Below are 20,855 nucleotides of genomic sequence, written 5' to 3'. Positions count from 1 at the left end.
TAGGCATTGGGAGGCTTGCTAGGACGCCACGGGGCGCACCCAAGGGGTCATGGGGCATGGCTGGAAAGCCGCCCATGACATTCTCGCCCACCTGAGTTGGCGACGTCCTCGGCGCCTTGCTTGCAAAATAATCTTCAATGAGGCTCTTGTAGGCTTTGAGGTTTGTTCCCCTCTCCCAAGTATTCTCTTCTACATCACAGCCCTGCTATTTCACCAAGAACTCTTGGTGATCTTTCCTTGAGGCATGAATCACTCTGTTATCAAGGATGGCTTCAACACGCCTTTTCCCGGTTGAATTGGGACCTCGAATACTGGGTATTGTAAGCTGGCTCCTTAAAGGATCCTCCGTGTCTTCCCGAAAAGGTTTCAGGAGACTGACATGGAAGACCGGATGAATTTTTCACCAAGCTGGGGTATCCACCCGGTATGCAACTTTCCCAATGCGCCTTTCAATGGACAAGGGTCCAATGTATTTTTGCAATAGGCAAGGGTCTGGACCCCCGGCAAATAAGTACCGCTTTGGGATTTTGACCATCACTTTGTCTCCTACTTGATATTCAACAAAGCGACGATTCTGATCAGCATGCCTCTTCATCCGTTTTTGAGCTTTGACAAGATAGCTCCGTACTATCTCCAAATTCCGCTTCCACTCTTTTGAGAAGCTGGCAGCTCGAGGAGATTTAGCCATGTTTGGTGCATTCACAGTGTGTGGGAGTAGCGGTTGCTGTCCGGTAACAATTTCAAAAGCGTTTTTGTTGGTACTAGAGCTCTTTTGTGAATTGAAACACAGTTGAGCAGCATCCAGAAGCTTCAACCCAATTCTTTTGCGATCCAGTTACAAAGTGGCGGAGATATTCCTCCAACATACCATTGAACCGCTCCGTCTGGCCATCAGATTGCGGATGAAAACTTGAGCTGTGACTCAATTTCTACCCAAGGCACTTGAAGAGTTGGGTCCAAAAGTTGCTAGTGAAGCGTGAGTCGCGATCACTAACAATGTCTTTGGGCAGGCCCCAATATTTGACGACATGAGAGAAGAAGAGTCGAGCTGTATCTTCTGCTGATATATATTGTGGGGCTGCAATAAAGGTGGCATACTTGGAAAACCGGTCCACCACAACCAGGATAGTTGTGAGATCACCGACCTTGGGCAATCCGGTGATGAAATCCAGGGAAACACTTTCCCAAGGTCTCTTTGGGACAGCTAGTGGTTCCAAGAGTCCCGCTTGTGTCAAGCGGTCCGACTTGTCCTTCTGGCATACTAGACAAGTCTTCACATACTGAGCGACGTCATCGGCCATTTGAGGCCAATAATAGGCACGACGAAGTAACGCCATGGTGCGTTCTTCACTGGGATGGCCGGCCCATAGAGTATCAGGACATTCCGCTAGAAGAGTCCTCCGCAAATCTCCTCCTTTAGGAACATAAAGTCGGTTCCCTTTCACTTTCAGAAAACCATCTTCCATGTAGAACTGGCGAGTCTTGCCCTGTCCTACCAAATCAACCAAATACTGAGCAGCAGGATCCTTGATGAGTAGATCCTGTTTCTGGTCCTTGATGGATGTGGCTACTTTGCTCCCCCTCAGGGTGGCGAGTAGGCACACCGATGCTAGATCAGCTCTCCGACTGAGCGCATCATCAACATGATTGGTCTTTCCACTGCGATACTCCAAGTTGAAGTGGAATTCAGCTAGGAGCTCCTGCACCTGGCCTGTCGACCGTTCAGCTTCGGCTGGGTCATGAAATGGCTGACAGCTGTGTTGTCTGTCTTGACCACGAACGGGGTTCCCAGCAGATAGTGCCTCCAAAGGTGCAAGTAGTGGACGACATCCAATAATTCTTTCTCATGGGCGGCATAGTGCCGCTCTGCATCCTTCAGCTTCCGACTCTTGTACGCTACAGGGTGCCCTTCTTGTAGCAAGACTTCGCCGAGGGCATAGTTAGATGCATCCGTTTGTACCTCGAACGGCTTGGCCAAATCAGGGAGGGCCAAGACGGGGCTACTAGACATAGCCGTTTTTAATGCGTTGAAGGCCTCTGCTCTCCTTGGTCCCCAATCCCAAGGTGTGACCTTCTTGAGGAGTTCTGTCAGTGCCACTGCGATAAGTGAGTAGTTCTTCACAAACCGCCGGTAGAAGTTGCATAGGCCAAGGAACGCCCTCAAGGCGTGGACATCCTTAGGCGGCGGCCAATCTGTGATGGCCTGGATTTTCTGTTGGTCCATCTTGATGCGTCCTTCCTCGATGACATGTCCGAGGAAGTCAATTTGCTTCTGAGCAAAGGAGCACTTGGATAACTTTGCATATAGCTCATGCTCCCGCAATCGAGCTAGGACCTTCCACAAGTGCACTAGGTGTTCTTCCAATGTCTGGCTATATACCACAATGTCATCTAAGTAGACCAACACAAATTCCTCGATGTACTCTCGGAAGACTTGGTTCATGAGAGTGCAAAATGTAGTTGGGGCATTGGTCAAGCCGAACGGCATGACCAGGAAGTCGTACGACCCATATCTTGTCACACAGGTCATCTTGTGTTCATCACCCTCTGCAATCCGAACTTGCCAATAACCTGTCTTCAAATATATCTTGGCGAACACCGTTGCGCCACCCAGTCTATCAAACAAGTCTGCCATTAGAGGAATAGGGTACTTGTTCTTCACGGTGATTTTGTTTAGAGCTCGATAATCCACACAGAGTCGCAGGCTGCCATCATGTTTCTTTTGGAATAGAACAGGGGACCCATATGGGGACTTGGAGGGTACAATGATCCATGTATCTAGCATTTCCGTCAATTATCTCCGAAGCTCGATGAGTTCGGCTTGTGACATTCTGTAAGGCGCCCGAGCAGGTGGCTTCGCGCCGGCACCAACTCAATTTCATGGTCCACAGTGCGCCTAGGTGGGAGCCGCTTTGGCATGTCTTGTGGCATGACATCTTCAAACTCCAGTACTAACTCCTTCACGGGTTCAGGAATGGGACCCGAGGAGCGTTGTATATCTTCAATGCAGAGGGTTGCCAGGAACGTAGGTTCATTCCTTTTGACCCCCTTCTTCAACTGCAAGGCCGAGATGTTCTCAACGGCCATCTTCATGGGCAGGCACGGGATAATGTAGGGCTTGGACCTATTGGTACCCATCATCAGTAGCATGTCTGCAAATGGTACAGGCATGGTGTTGATTTGCCTTAGGAATTCCAGCCCAACAATCAGCTCGAAGTCATCTATGATCACCACTCGCAGGTTGAATTTTCATTCGTAAGGGCCAAGCTTCATCGGTACTTCTTTAGCTATTCTACCCACTGGCTGGGGAGGTGATTGATAGCCTTGACACTATCTTTACCTTTCCCTACAACTAGTCCAAGGCGCTCCACCTGAGTCGAGGCTAAGTAGTTGTGGGTAGCACCCGTGTCTATCATAGCCCGAATGGGCTTGCCATTCACCTTCATCTCGACGAACATTAAGGTCCTCTCTTGTTTAAGAGGAGTCTTTTCATTCGCCTTCTTTTTCCCTTTCTTGATGACGGGACGTGGGTCCTTCTTCTTACAAATACCAGCACTGGTCCCCGCTAATGCCTCAGAAATGGAACCAACAATTGCATTGAAGGCACCCACTGGTTCAGTCTGGTCCGCATCGTCTGAGTCGTCATTAGTCCCATCATCAATAGCCTAATGGGCATTCATCTGTGTATGTGGGCACTCATTGTTCCAATGTGGACCGTCGCAATGACGGCATCCTGAAGGAGGCTTTCTCCCTCAGTCGTTGTTGTTTGACGCAGCACTGTTGCTGCCGGAGGAAGGAGCTCTAGATTTGTTTGAGTTCCGATCTCCCCCATTTTTGCTAGGGCCACCATTGCTAGGTTGGCCCCCTTTGAATCCCGCTCGGGCAGGCGGCTGGGGCCTGTCCTTCCGAGCTTCCATTTGGTAGTCCCCAAGGCATTCAGCTGCTTGGATCGCCTTGGGAAGGGTATCTACCCTCTGTCTTTGTAGTTCCACACGGGCATAAGGTTTCAACCCTTCCAGGAAGGTGAAGAGCTTGTCTTTGTCCCCCATGTCGCGTATGCTTAGCATGAGCGCGGAGAATTCCCGCACGTAGTCCCGCACTGATTTTGTCTGGCGGAGCTCCCGTAGTTTTCTCCTTGCATTGTATTCAACATTTTCGGGGAAGAACTGTAGGCATATGGCTGCCTTCAGTTCTGCCCATGTCTCGAGAGTATCTTCACCGGCCTTGATGGCTTCGTACTTCACTCGCCACCAGAGCTTAGCATCGCCCTGAAGATATATGGCAGCAGTTGCTACCTTCTTAGCTTCCTCTAGGCCCCCAACAGCATTGAAATACTGTTCGATGTCAAATATGAAGTTCTCCGCTTCCTTGGCATTCCTAGCTCCACTGTATGGCTTTGGCTCAGGAATTTTCAGTTTCTGTGTCGCGGAAGCGGAGTTCACAGCGCCCCCGATTTGGTTTCCACCTCCTCGGAGTCGTCCCTGTAAAGCAGCGTTGACAACATTGATCTGGTCTGTCAATTTGTCAATAGTTTGTTGCATGGCAGTCACCCTGTCTGCCTCTTGTGCCCTGTGAGCTAAATCCTCGGTGCGCTCCTACTGGAGCCCCTCGAATTTCTCAAAAATTTTGGCTGCCGTCTGTCGGTCTCCCTCGGAGTCGCGACCGATGTTTTCAATGTCAACTTCGGCTTGGAGCACCCTGCAGTCCAGGTCGTCCAACCTTTGTACTAGGATGGTTCTTAGTTCAGGCACCGTATCCACAATAGGCCGTAATACCTCAACCGTCCCTTCGAGAGCCGCAATGCGGTCCCCATAATTCACCATGGTCAGAAATGGTGGTAATGTCAATACGTTCCCTCGTCCGATGTCGAGCCTAGGCTCTGATACCAACTGTTACGCGGCGCCTTCTTGAGATTCCTTGGAAGGGTGACGTAAGGCTAAGCAACTGATGTCAGTGCAGTTGCTGTCTGCCAACTGAGGTCCCCTCCGTACGCTAGACGAGATTGTTAGTGCCGTACGAGAAAACAAATGTCAAGAGCAATTGAGAGAACAGAAATGAGAATTCAGAATGAAAGAAAGCTTGATTGCATTAATGAAAGCTATTACAGAAAAGCAACGCGGTGTCGAGGGGGAGAGACACCAGTACAGAGAATTGCTTGCTTGCTAGAAAGTTTTGATTGCTTGATCCCCCCTAATAATGCTTAAAAAAATAATCCAAAGCTACACGACTAGACTTGACTAAGCTAGAGTAACATAAGGGAAGTACATGAAATAAAACTACTCTATATTTACAATGAAAATGACTTAGTTTTCTATAAGGCAGCAGCAGGTCCGTTGTCAGCAGCAGTGTCTTTGGTATCACGGTCTGCGCGTGCGGCGTTGTCTGCGCGCGCGGCACTATTGGCATCTGCCTGCAGCTTGGCGCTGGCGAGGGATATCGGTGGGGCGACAGAGGCACATACGCGCTTGTCACTTGGCGTGGCCAAGACCACGGGGCCGTCCGTGGCGCTAGGCATTGGGAGGCTTGCTAGGACGCCACGGGGCGCGCCCAAGGGGTCATGGGGCATGGCTGGAAAGCCACCCATGACACAACGAGCGTTAAATATTTAAATAACAACGAAAATGTGAAATTAAAGTGGCAGACTTAAATTAAATAAGCTGAACAACAATGCGGAAATCATCATATGCCTCTACCCAAGAACTGGTGTCACAACATCCACGGACTACTAAGAGTACTAAATACAATCGTTTGAAAGAAATATAACACTGTTTGTCTCGAAAACATGAGATAACAGAGTGAAATATAAGATAGAGGAGACGCCGGGCCTGCGGACGCCTGCAAGGCTACCTCGGTATCTCGGTGGACTGAAGGCTGACTCCCGATCTACTGCTACTGTCCGGTACCTGGATCTATGCGAAAGAGCACAGAGTGTAGTATCAGCACAACCGACCCCATGTGCTAGTAAGTTCTTTGCCTAACCCCGGAGAAGTAATGACGAGGCTAGACCAGACTACCACATAAACCTATGCATTTATATATATATATATATATATATATATATATATATATATATATATATATATATATATATATATATATATATATATATAGATAACCAATCAATATGGGAGGGGGAGCATGCTGTGGAGAAGGTAGTAACTATGATTAAAAGTCATCAAGTAACGAAAGAAGCAATATAACTCAGACAACAATAAAGAATCAGAAATGAATAAGTGCACGGCATCACCCTTCGTGTTTTTACTCTCGTCCTCACCAAGAAATGATATAATAAGACGTGCACGACATCACCCTTCGTGCTTTTACTCTCTTTCCTCACATATAATCAATAGAATCGGCACGGAATGGTACATCGTGCGGCACGACATCACCCTTCGTGCTTTACACTCTTTCCTCATAATAAATAAACAATGCACGGCATCACCCTTCGTGCTTTAACACTCTTCCTTACCCAAACAACAATCACAAACAAGGGGCAAGGGAATAAACAGAATAATAATAGAAATTCTGGCAAGGGAACACAATTTAAACAATTAAAACCCGGCAAGGGTACAACATCAATAATCTCAACATCCCGGCATCTAGGCAAAATGAAGTCTTGCCATTTCGGGCAAGATCTGAAGCAAATTGTGCTAAGAGGAAGAGAAGTCTAGGAAAAGCCGGCAAGGGAATAATTTAATAACTTTTTCTCTTTCTTTCACTTTTATTTCATAACTCACTTTACCATTTGAGCCAATGCTCCAAAGGGTTCAATCATCTCATATACTTTCACAATGTGTAATATAACTTGAGCCAATGTTCCTCGATATTCAAGGTCATAATTTCCTTCCACAAGCTTTTCACAACAAATAGGAATCATCATCAAGGCAAGAAAAATACAACGAAATCAAGATATTCACAATTTAAAGACTCACGGTCATGCTAGACAGCAACGTATAGATACTCGTCACCATACCTATACGTCGTACTCAACAAATTCCACATAGAAAATAGGACTCAACTCCTAATCCCTCAAGCTAAGGTTAGACCAAACACTTACCTCAAACTTCCACGGCTAATTCAATCCTCAATAACCGCCTTTCCTTTTGAATTCGGCTCCAATTCAATTGTATCTATACATAAATGACTTCAATACATCAATAAATGCAAAACAATGCGAACCCAATGCCTAATTATAGCTTTTCCATCATTTTTTCCAAAAACTCAAAAATCGACCCCGGCCCCGCTTGGTCAAAACACGAGGTTCGGACCAAAATCAAATCACCCATTCACCCACGAGCCCGAATATATAATTTATTTTCAAATTCGACCCCAAAACGAGGTCTAAATCAAGAGAAATCAAAAAGCCCTAACTCTACCCAAATTCCTAATTTTCGACCCTTAATCACATATTTTAGGCCTAGGATTTCAATAGATGCTGAAGGAAATGGAAGGAAATAAGTTAAGGATTACTAACCCAAGAGGTTTTGATGAAGAATTGCTTTAATGGTCGCCTAAGAGCTTGGAGAAGAAGAGGTTTTGTGAAATTTCTTATGAATCCCGTAGCTACTTTTTTCTGAAGTTTTAAAAAAATAACTGGGCAAAAATGCTCTAGGCGATCGCGAAGAAGGTCATGCGATCGCATAGTGAAAGGGAAAGTTGGCCATTGCGATCGCGGACAGGGTATTGCGAACGCATAGAAGAAAAGGGCTCCATTTCCAGGTTTGGCTTTTATGCATTGCGATCGCATAGAACAAAGGGTGGTTACTATACGCGATCGCGGGGGAACTTATGCGATCGCATAGAACTAACAGGACACCTGGAAAATTACACTATGCGATTGCGGAAAGGCCTATGCGATCGCATAGAACAAAATCTCAGAATACCAGAACTGCTGTTTCTGCAACTATTCTAAGTCTAAAACCATCCCGAAACACATCTGAATCACACCCGAGCCCTCGGGGCTCCTAACCAAACACATGAACTAACTCAACATCATACGAACTTATCCGTGCGATCAAATCGCCTAAATAACCTCAAAAACAAAGAATCAAACCTCAAAATCAAGAATTTTTTTCTCTTACTTCATCAAGTTTCAAATTTAGAAATTCAAGTCCGAATCACGTCAAACGACGTCCGTTTTTAACCAAATTTTACAGGAAGGACTTAAAACATATCTAAGACCTGTACCGGGCGCCGGAACCAAAATACGGGCCCGATACCATCGCTTTATAATCAGATTTCATTTCCAATTTTCATAAACATTTCCAGAAAATAATTTTAATTAAAAATTCATTTCTCGGGCTTGGGACCTCGGAATTCGATTCCGGGCATACGCCCAAGTCCTATATTTTCCTACGGACCCTCCGGGACCGTCAAATCACGGGTCCGGGTCCGTTTGCCCAAAATGTTGACCAAAGTCAAATTTATTTATTTTAACATCAAAACTTAGCATTTTTTTTTACAGAATTTCATATTTAAGCTTTCCAGCTACGCGCCCGGACTGCGCACGAAATCGAGGAGACTCTAAATGAGGTTTTCAAGGCCTCGGAGACACAGAATTCAATTAAAACAGATGATGACCCCTTTGGATCGTCACAACTTATAAACGGGTTAAACTAGCTTAAAGCACTTTTCGGCTTATATATGCGTTTGATAAAGTTAAAAATGCCTATAAGCAAAGTGTTTATAAGTCAAAACTAAGCCAAAAGCCATAAGCTGGTCACCCCCAGCTTATGAATTTTTAGCTTACTAGTTTGAGGGTACGTGCGTTGCACGTGTACCCTGTCTCAATAAGTATAAAATCTTAGAAAATTATATACATATTGTATTCACGTTGTGCTTAAAATAAAATTAAAAGAAATAATATAAAATCCTGAAAATAATGATTAGTCATCCTATTTAGCTAACTCAATAAAGAATAAATTCTATAATATATAAATCCTTAATCATCTCGGCCAATATAACAAACTTCAGATTATGACTCTTGAAAAATTAAAAATTTTCTAAAAAGGTTTATGGAGGCTAAATATTCTTAAGCTTCTTTTAGAAGATACAATTAGGGTCGACCAACTGATAGAACACGTCCTTTTTTTTCTCACAGGGAAAATATAAATTTTAATTTTTTGAATCAATAAGAAATATGATAGGAATTGTTTCTAACATATTAGAAAAGAATAAAATGTTATTGCAAAATTAGAATTCAGCTACTATATTTTGCTTAAAGCAGTACCTCAACCTGTTTAGTATTAAGATTTAAGGCATAATAGTTGCTGCTATACTTCTTTTTTGTTTTTTTTTAAAAAAACTTTTGGATAGACTTTCTCTGTCCAAGCACATAACTCTATATGGATGTTATCTTTTTTATGAAACCAAGAGTCTAGGATTGTAATGAAACTAATTACAATTGATGGATTCTAAAAGGACTATATTAATACTATCTTAATAGGACGAAAAATATAAAATTTATGTTAAAATCAAAATTAGAATTTATTCTCAAACCAATTATGATGAATGTAGCAATTTAGTTTTGTCGTGTGTCTATAATTACTTCTCATTTAAATTGGAAATTTTTAAAAGTAAATAAGGTTAGATAAGAAAATAAGATATTTTAATAGTTTATATTTTCAAAAATATTATTATGATAAAATTTACAAAATATGTTTTGTTATTTTTAAAATATTATTATGATTTTTAATTTTATTGTATTTATTTTGTACTTCCATTAAAAAAAATTAAACGATTTTTTGCCAATCATAGTCTTAGATTTTTGCCTACTTTTCCACAGATAAGATTGCATAATTTTTGTTTATACACGTTTTCTGCCTATCATAATCTTAGAGTCATTAACTTCTTTGTGGACCTTTTTTTTTCCTACGCGCCTAAGAAGGAAACAAGAATCTAGAAGCAAATGCATATATTTCAAAGTTTACGGCAAATTACAATTCAATGGGAAGGAAAGGATTTATCCTAAATATTAGGTCTTTTTAAATAAGGAAAGGATTTGTCTAAATATTAGGACTTTTTACATAATTCAAATAAGAAAAAATTTAATAATTAAGATTTTTCTTGATTCCAAATTTCTAAATATTAGAAAATTAAGAAAATGACTGTTTTGTCATGTGTGAACTCTATTTTTAAAGGATAAAAAAGGCGAACGACATTTCGCTAAGGGCCTTCGTGCTTTTAGTATAGTATATATATATATATATATATATATATATATATATATATATATATATATATATATATATATATATATATATATATATACACACACACACACATAAGGACCTAAGAACCCAAGAGGCAAATTTCCCACAAATAAATTCGAGCACACAGTCGTCACCTCGCGTGCACGGACTACAATTAGTATAGAAGACTCAAATCCTAAGGGGAAGTCCCCCACACAAGGTTAGGCAAAATACATACCTCAATCCGACCAATTCAATACTCAATTTAGCTTTTCCTTTACCAATTCATTAATGCTCGTCTCAATCTAGCCAAAAACGACTTGAATACATCAAACAATGCAAGAGAAAACAATTTCAATTAACAAAACTATGATTCTTATACAATTTGCAAAAGTCAACAAAAGTCAACTCCCCGGGCCCGCACCTCGGAACCCGACAAAATTTCCAAAAATCGAACACCCATTCCGCTACAAGTTCACCCATACAAAAATTATCTAATTCCGACACCATTTGGTCATTCAAATCATCATTTTACGTTTTTGAAAGATTTCACAATTTTGCCCAAATTTTCCTTTAGGTTCTCATGAATTTGATGTTAAATCTACGATATAATCACAAAATATAGTTGGAAATTGATTAGAGACACTTACCCAATGATTTGGAGAAGTTTGGGTCTTTGGAAAATCGCCTATGGAGGTTTAGGGTTTGAGAAAATTGAAAAATGGGTGAAAATCTCGTCAAAAACCTCACTTAACATGCCTCAGATGTCGCATTTGCGACCCAGGGTTCGCAATTGCGAACCCTCGTAAATGGCGAACAAAGCAGGGCTGGCAGAAGTCACATTTGCGAACACACCAGAAGCCAACAATTTTTCCCGACACGAAAATGAGCATAACTTCCTCATACGATGTCCAAATTCGATGATTCTTTTTCCTATGGCTCCGTAATCTCGATATGGATCTAATGGTTCAATAAAAACTGAATTTGGATCTCATTTGCTCAAGGTGGTATCATTTTTGCTTGAAGAAACGATGATGAAGCATCCAAAAACAAGCGCAACATTGCCTAAACCTATCCGAAACTCACCCAAGCCCTCGGGGCTCCAAACCAAACATGCACGCAAGTCTAAAAATATCATACAGACTTGCTTGTATGATCAAATTATCAAAATAACATCAAAAACTATGAATTTAACCTTAAAACTCATGATTTTCTAACTTTTCAACCAGACGTCCAAATCACGTCAAATCAATTCCGATTCTCACCAAATTTTACAGATAGGACTTAAATATCATAACAAACTTGTACAGGGCTCCGGAACCAAAATACGGGCCGGATACCAACGAGTTCAAACATTAATTCGTTTCTTTATTTCCTTTAAAAAAACCAACACAACAATTTTCTTCAAAAAAATTTTTCCAAGGCTAGGGACCTCGGAATTCAATTCCGGGCATACGCCAAGTCCCATATTTTACCGCGGACCTTCGGGGATCATCGGAACACAGATCCGGGTCCGTTTACCAAAAATGCTGACCAAAGTCAACTAAAAACCAAATTTTAACTCTAGAAATTGCTATATTTTTCATATTTTCACATAAAAGCTTTCCGATTTCACGCCCGGACTGCGCACGCAAGTCAAAACATATAATATGAAGCTGCTCGTGACCTCAAATTACCTAACCGGACGCAATTGCTCAAACGACCAGTCGGGTCATTTCAATAGTGTAAGAAGTTCATCCTTGCAGAAGTCCTCAGTTGTCTCAACAAAACAACAACAACAAACCCAGTTTGATCCCAACATGTGGGGTCTGGGGAGGGTAGGCTGTACGCAGACCTTACCCCTACCTAATGCAGGTAGAGAGGCTGTTTCCAATAGACCCTCGGCTTAGGAAGGACAAAAAGAAGAAGAGGAAAGAAAGGAAGGAAGGAAGAAAAAAGAGAAGGGGTGAGATAAAGGATAAGTAGTACCAAATAATAGCAGCAGGGAATACAATACCTGAGGCTAATATATTTAACTTAAAATTTATTTTAGTTTTATGATTTTATTACTTAATTTCTGATGTTATCATGCATCCTTTTTAGTATTAGTACAAATATCCTTGAAAATTAAGATTTTTTTTTTTAAAAACTATATATTCATATCTTAATTATAGAAGATATAAAATAGGATCAACTAACTCACAAATCTTTCTTATTTTTTCTCCGAATGCCCAAAATCAAAATCTTGATCATATTTTTTAACTGCTAAAAATATATTTATATTGGACAAAATTATCATTTAATTATTTTCTTAGTATTTAAATTTTTGTGTCAGCTGTAATATTTTTATTAGATCTTTTCTTATTTGAATTACATAAAATCCTAATATGCAGGACTTTAAATTAACTAAGATTAGCGTTTATAGAATTGTTCTAATGTGCAGACTTTAGCTTAATTATAATGAGCCAAATATGTTTTAACTCAACAAAAAACTAGATATGTTCGTATTGAAATTGATTACGGTAAGAACATAAGACTTATCATAATCAAGTAGACTTTGTATTGAATTCAGATATCATTAGATAATTTCAACAAATTAAATCGATGTCACAATTATGAAACTTATATAAAGAAATAAAATTTACACCAGATACATTTTAAGACCATTTATTTAAGATAAATAATAATTTAATTAAGTATGCAATCAATTACTGTTGAAAATAGAACATGGTGTAAAACATCAATGTCATTAACCGATCTACCACTTCAACTCAAATTGCTTGAACAACATATGACCAATATATTAATTTAGTTTACAGGTTCCTTTCCTTTATACTATTTACGTTATTTTATCACGACAATAATCTATGTCCCAGCACTTACTAAGGGGTCAGCATAAGAAAATTAACAACGATGGCCATGGCCACATTTTCAATGTACCTTAAAACTTCTTCTTAAACTTATCAAAAAGAGTTGCCGAAAAATATCAATTAGCTCGAATAATAAATATGAGGGTAAGAGAATAAAAACATCAATCTGAAATTTGAGAGATTATTGATCTTCCACGTATAGATATACTTCTAGCAACATTAGCCTGATTTGATGCTAGTAGTTATTAGATGAACAATGAATGATATCTTAAAAGCTATTCCGCATATTAGGAATCGCTTCTTATTTATTTCATCCCTGTTATGTGTTTTCTCTAAGAAATAATGCAAGAACGCTTCAAACAGATAATATTCAAATAATAAAGTTGGTCAGAAGTGTCTCGGCATCTTAAAGAATTAAGCCCTATATGTATATAAAAGAATCATCAATGCAATATATTGGAGTTATGATTCTACATGAAGTATCGTTAGAGTGACATGCCTGAATGTACTAAGATACAATCTACGAATGTAAAAATTATCAAGAACTAAGAGTGGTGCATATCCCTAGTATTAAAGTAGCACCAACTAAAATTGTACGCAACTAAAAAAAATACGAATGTTTTTTTTTTTTTTTTTAAAAAGCAATGAAACAAGGAGTGCACACTAAGCGCCATTGAGCTCTCAAGAAAAAAGAATTAAAGAAATTATAGGAACATAGATCCACCAAAACAATAAGGTATACCAATAGGTAGCATAGATCCTTGAAAACCCACATGAATCGTAGCCAAACAAAGACTGCATAATCAATTTTATAAACTAAGACGTCAAATATCACAGGTTAGTTTGATATTAAGGGGAGAATCAGACCCGTTTAAAGTCGGTAAAGCAACAAAATTAAGAGTCTAACCTAATGAGCAATAGAATTATGAGTTGTGGCAGAACTCAACTTTTCGTTCATTCTTAGGATTCTTTTATTGATGATTTTCTAACCTAATTAGGATTTTATTAACATTCAATAGTAAATCAAGCAGAGAAAACGTATTAGTTTATAAGGAAGAAACTTTATATAATATAAAATCTTAATTGATTTTAAGTCCCAAAATTTAGGAAAAATTTAATAGAAAATTTTTATTTGATTTTAAAGTCCTAAATATTACCAAAACATTCAAATGACAATTCTGTCCAGTATGAACTCTATTTTTAAAGGGTAAAAAAGGCGAACGATATTTCGCTAAGGGCCTTCGTGCTTTTAATATAGTACTAGTCTTAGAGTACGCGCTTTGCGCGTGTACCTTATCTCAATAAGTATTAAATTCTTTTAAAAAGTCATATAAATATTATTTTAAATATTATGTTTGAGTTATGTAATAAAGTTAAACGAAGAATGCGTAAAATCATGAAAATGATGATTAATGTTGATCCTATTTAATTTACTCAATAAAGAAAGAAGCTCTACCTCATGGAAGTCCTTAAAATCTTAAATGTTAGTTCTACTAAAAATAGATTATTAATTATAATTACGATTTCTATTCAACATGAACGTCGCTTATGAAGGATAAAAGTTGATCAACATTTCATGTTAATATTTCATATTTATATGATATATTGTGTCAATAGATAAATAGATTAGACTTGTTTATCGGAAAATTTTTAGCGCGAACATCGATCCTTAATTATATTCCATCAAAATTATGGTAAAAATATTTAATTAGTTTGATTCAAAATTTTAAATATTACATAAAAATTTAAATTTTAATATAATTTATCAACATAGAATTATTTGTGGAAGGAATAGTTTAGTTTTTTAAAGCTACAAAAGTGAAGATGTCGTTGTGACAACTATATTTAGATTGTTAGGTACCTTAAATATTTTATTTTTAGTTAGGTTTATTTTCAGAACTTTATATTTATCATATACTTTCAGACTATTTAACTTTCAAAATCAACATTTTTTAAAAGTAACTGTGTTGGTAACTTTCAGAATTAATTCTTCCAAACTACACTAATTAATACTTTCAAATCTAAAATCCTTGTTTCCAATCAATAATTTTTTTTGGCTTTGTTTGTTCTTTTAAACTTTACTAGTTTTAAGGTACGCGCTTTGCGCGTGTACCCGTAGCAATAAATACATAATTTTTTAAAAATTACGTAAATATTATTAGATAATTTGAGTTATAGAAAATTACAAAATAAAAGTTTAAAAAATGAAAATAATAAATATTACTCTTGTTTAGCTAGCTCAGTAAATAAAGATATCAATATACTACAAAAGTTTTCAGATTCCTTATTTCTTTTTTAAAGAGGACTTACATTGGATTTTCAAAATTAAAAATTAAATATTTTGGTCTTCTAAAAATTTAGGATGAAAAAATTGGCACCATACCTCCTAAAAATTGATAGTGACAGTGTAAAGTTTAAAGAATAATAGATTTTGATTAGTATTTTACAACCATAACTTAATACATAAAACAATATAGCTAAACATTGTCACATGTTGGACCGAACGCAAGAAAGAAAAAAAAATATCAAATGGTAACTCATTTATAATACATTTTGCCTTCTATTTCGTTCTTATTGGTTCAAATTGACATTATTATCAATTAGACTCTTAATTTTATATTATAATTAATCTTTTAATTATTTTCACTGTTAATTCTCTTCGTACATAAATTTATGTACCTTAAGAGTTTTATCAACTTGAAAAAAATATTACTTATACGATGATTTGAAAAATAATTAAAATTGAATATTTTTGCTAATTAGTATATTCAAAGACTTTAATTATTTGTTCTCAATATTAAAAAAAACTTACTTTTTGTTAATTCAAATTCTTAATATTAGCTTATCCAATTTTTAAATATTGACTATAATTATAACTTTATTCAATAAAAATTGTACTTTCAAATAGTTAAAAGAATCATTATGTAACGACCCGATCGGTCGTTTTGAGCTCTAGCGCATTGTTCAGCAGTCTGCGGCCATGAGCAGCTTCATTTCAGGTATTATGACTTGTACGCGTTGTCGGAATTAAGTTTCGGGAAGTTCAGAGTTGATTTCGAAAGAGAATTCTCATTTCGGAAGCTTAAAGTTGAAAGAATTAACTAGGATTGGAATTTTGAGTAAACGACCTCGGAATCGGGATCTGAAGGTTCTGGCAGGTTCGTATGATGATTTCGGACTTGGGCGTATGCCCGGATTGGGTTTTGGATGACCCGGGAGCGTTTTGGCGCCTATTGTAAAAAGTAGCATTTTGAAAGAAATTTCATAAGTTAGGGTTGAAGTGCATTTCAGTGATATCGATGTCCGTTTGGGATTCCGAGTCTTGAAGCAGCTCCGTATGGTGATTCTGGAGTTGGGAGCGCGATCGGAAGTGAATTCGGAGGTCCGTAGGTCATTTTGGAGCCATTTGGCTAAAGATAGAAATTTGAAGGTTTTTGAGAAGTTTGACCGGAAGTAGACTTTTTGATATCGGGGTCGGAATCCGATTCCAAAAGTTGGAGTAGGTCCGTAATGTCGAATATGACTTGTGTGCAAAATTTAAGGTCAATCGGACGTGATTTGATAGGTTATTTGAGGTCAATCGAACGTGATTTGATAGGTTTAAGCATCGAAAGTAGAAGTTGGAAGTTTTAAAGTTCATAAAGCTTGGATTGGGGGTTGATTCATGATTTTAGCATTGTTTGATGTGATTTGAGGACTCAAGCAAATCCGTAATGTGTTTTGGGACTGGTTGGTGTGATTGGTCGGGGTCCCGGGGGCCTCGAGTGTGTTTCGGGTTGTATCGCGCTCTTATTTGATGTTTCAACGTCATTTCTTTGGACATAAAGGGGTGCCATATTAAGCAAATGAGCTCCAAATTAAGTTTTTATTGAGCCATTAGATCTGTATCGTAATTTCGGAGCCATAGCAAAAGGAGTCGTCGAATTTGGACATCGTATGAGGGAGTTATGCTCATTTCCGTGTCGAGAAAAGTGTTGGTTGCTGTCATAACCGCAGATGCAGAACCGCAGATGCGGTCAAATTTCCGCAGTTGCGGAAACTGCTAGAGGCAGAGATGCTTCTTTAATAATCGAAGTTTGGCTCATTTTTACTTCATTTCTTCCATGGGAGCCGATTTTGGAGAAGTTTTGGAGTGCCATTTTCATCATCAAGCATGAGGTAAGTGATTTCTACTAGTTTTGAGTATATACAAGGTTTATATATGGATTTAGACTTGAAAAATTGTAGAAAACTTGAGGTTTGAGGGAAAACCTAGAAAATTAGTATTCTTGGATTTTGACCACGATTTTGGGTATGGAATTTAGAGAAAATTATATATTTGAGTTCGGGAGGCTATGGGTAAACTTTATCTTCGAAAAATTTCGGATTCCGGGCACGTGGGTCCGAGGGCGTTTTTGTCAACTTTTCGATCGGGGTTGGGAATTGCTATAAATTGGATTGTAATGAGTAATTGAGCATATATTAATGGATTTGTATAATATTGGCTAGTTTTGGAGCGTTGTGTGTCGATTTAAGTCGTCGGAGGAGCGTGGAATGTCGGTTATGGATCTTCGGAGCGAGGTGAGTCTCCTTTCTAACCTTGTAAGAGAGAATTGTCCCCATAGGTGAATTAATTGGTTATGTGCTCCTATTTGTGGGGGCTACGTACGCACGAGGTGACGAGAGTCCGTGCGTAGCTACTATTATGCTACTGTCCGGTAGTGTAGGACCCAAAAGCATGCTATACTTGGATTAATTGTAAACCTATTGACAGCTCGAATTTCTTAAACCACATCGAATTAATAAATAAAGTTCAAAAGGGATTAAACTTCTTTTCTTAAATTGTCAAAAGAGAAAGTGGCTTTTATTTGAATAAATATTCCCTGATAAATTCTTAATTTGTATCTGAGCATGTATTTCTATGTGTACCTGCGTCGCATGCATGATTCGCGAGCAAGGTGATTGTTTAATTTATGTTGACCGCGTTGCATGGATAGTTCGCGAGCGGGGTAATAGATGCATCTATGGTTCGCGCCGTTCGACCCTCGGCAGTGCACAGTTTATTTTCTGTTGGAGCGGGCCGTACGCCTCGGCATGATTTGCGCATGCTTGTATTGCTTGCCTTGAAATAAAGTTGTTATAGCCTCTTTCCGGCTTGAGAATAGTTGAATAAATGATAAAAAGGAATTTGGAAATTTCCTAAAAAGGAAAAATTGTTCATTTTGCTTCAACCTATCGAATTATATCATGTTTATAAAAATCCGCGATTTAACATATTATTGATATATCATTATTGGACCACTAATAAGTGTCGAAGTCGACCATCTCGTCTCTACTTCTTCGAGATTAGACGGGATACTCATTGAGTACACGTTATTTTTGTACTCATACTACACTTCTGTGCATTTTTGTTGCACATGCATATGCATCTCTAGTGGCCTACTGGGCGTAGCAGCACGGATGACACGGAGACTTAGGTGAGCTGCACTTCTCGAGGCGATCCGCAGCCAGCAGAGTCTCTTTCAGTTTTCTGTATTTATTTCTGTCCAATATTGTATTCCGGACGATTGTTGTATTACATTATTTCTTAGAAATTGCTCATGCACTCGTGAGGGTTCTGGGAGGATTTTTGGATTATTAAATGTTATGTTTTGTTAAAGACTTTGCGGTTATTTCTGTAAATTTTATTATTCCTTATTTAATGTATAAAGAAAAATAATTTTAGACAATACAAAAATTGGAAGTTAATTAAGTATTTTGGTTGGCTTGCCTGACAGCGGTGTCCGGCGCCACCACGACCCTCGGTGGATTTTGGGTCGTGACAACATGGTATCAGAGCACTAGGTTCCTAGGGTCTCACGAGTCATGAGCAAGTCTAGTAGAGTCTCACGGATCGGTACGGAGACGTCTGTACTTATCCTCGGGAGGTTGCAGGACTGTTAGGAGTACTTCCCTTCTTGATTCCTCATCGTGCGATTTGATTCCTTTAAGGCTTATGCCTTTGTTTCTTTCCTACTCAATCTTATGCGACGCAAAGCGCTTGCTATTCATCGAGGATTGAAGAATTGTAATGATATTACGAATATGGTGCGGGATATTTCTCCCCGTATAGTCGTCTGAGCTATTATCGTCGCCTTGTGGAAGGATATTTTATTATTTCAGCCCAGTAACGGTACTTCTGAGGGCTCTGAGGCTAGGCACAAGTTGCCATGATACTTATGAACGATTGTTCCGCAGTAGTGATATGATGGTAGGATGTTGCCCACGTGTCGGGGCAATGAATGACTTGAAAGGAGGTGTACTCAGTACATAATCTAGAGATTCAGTATTTCATTTCCGGCAGGGGAAAGGCAATCGGGCTAAGAATGTGCAGATTTGGGATGGTAGAGTAATGAGACTTGGTACATGCGAGAGTGGTGGAGCTTTCTTCTATGAGGGGATGTCGTTGTCCTAATTGAATGCACTAAGTTCGCCGGTGTTGCGATCTTCTACAATTCGCCTTTGGAGCAAGCTATTATGAAATAGTATCGGAAATGCGGCTGTCAGATATCGCAGGGAGCGGTAGTTCAGGGTCGAATCAGTGTTTCTAATGTCGATGGTATGAGAAGGATGATTTTTCGAAAGGTGTAATGTTAGCACCAATTGTGGGTTCAAGTGCCATAAAGATAGATTTTAATTAAGGCAACAACTGAGTAGCAAAGGATGAGGAAAGATGTGCGGAAAGTGTCAGACGGTGGCTAAAATTCCTAGAAGGCCAGGTGTATAAAGCAAAGGTCAAGTAGTTGATTATAGAAGTGAGTTTGCCCAAAGTGGGAGAGTGGCGGATGTTGCATATGGGCTTGGTGGTAGGATGATTACGCACCTTAAGGAGAGTTTGGAATGATTTGGGATTTTAGTGGCTGGCGATTGAAGTCTACGGGTTTAACTGGAAGTATGGGCTAATATGCAGCAAAGAGATCGGTCGTGCGAATGTGGTTGATGATTTAGAGTATAAAAAAAGGGGGGGTTTTACAGAAAGAATCCGAGAATTTAGGCGGTTGATTGCGCAAGGTTATGTCAATAAGAGATAAGGAATCCCGGTGAGTTCCAGAGTTGTGTAATAGTGGCTTCAAGCTAAGTGGGAGAGTCCCACCGCCTATGATTGGGTTTCATGGTTAACCACTTGCGAGGTTTTCTGGTTGTTAGCATATTTCTGGGTTATTTCGGCTACGGGAAAAGAATATAAGTGGTAATTTGAGCAAAGGAATTGTTAAAGGGTGCTATGGTTGGCCTTATTGGCTCATGTTCAGACTTGGGGAAGGATTCAGGATTGTGCTTTGTAAAGATGCGGGATCTAAGGGAAGTGATTCTGCCAGGTGCTTCACCAATAGGGTATTCATGTGATAGAACATTCATGGAGTTTATTATATTCGGGGCCAAGTCAGAGCGGGTGGCTCTCAACAATGTCCTAGTGAATTCAAAGGATAAGGTGTGATGCCTAACGATTTCGAGCCTATAGGTACGGTTAAGAATCAAGCTTGATGGCAGCCTATGAGAAGGGGCACAAAATGTCTATGATGTTTTGACTTGCGATGTAGCAATTGGGAGGTACGAAATGGTTCGTGGGATTTGAGACAGCATGGCCTCGTAATTCAGGGTCACTCGGGATGAGTGCGGATGGAGTGTGTTAAGTGTTGAATGGGGTTATCATAGTTTCGATGGAAATCAAGGACAAATTGGAAGAAGAGGGATTGGTTAGCCATAGTCAAATTGGATGTTGCTGGTAATGATCAGTTCTTTCAACGTGATCAAGTTATGCAAGTGAATTGTGACGGTGCGTGCGAGGCTTGCCGGCCGC

This window comes from Nicotiana attenuata, unplaced genomic scaffold, assembly GCF_001879085.1.
Source record: "Nicotiana attenuata strain UT unplaced genomic scaffold, NIATTr2, whole genome shotgun sequence".
Lineage (NCBI taxonomy): Eukaryota > Viridiplantae > Streptophyta > Magnoliopsida > Solanales > Solanaceae > Nicotiana > Nicotiana attenuata.
The sequence above is the reverse complement of the archived record's forward strand: the minus strand, read 5'-3'. Positions refer to the sequence as shown.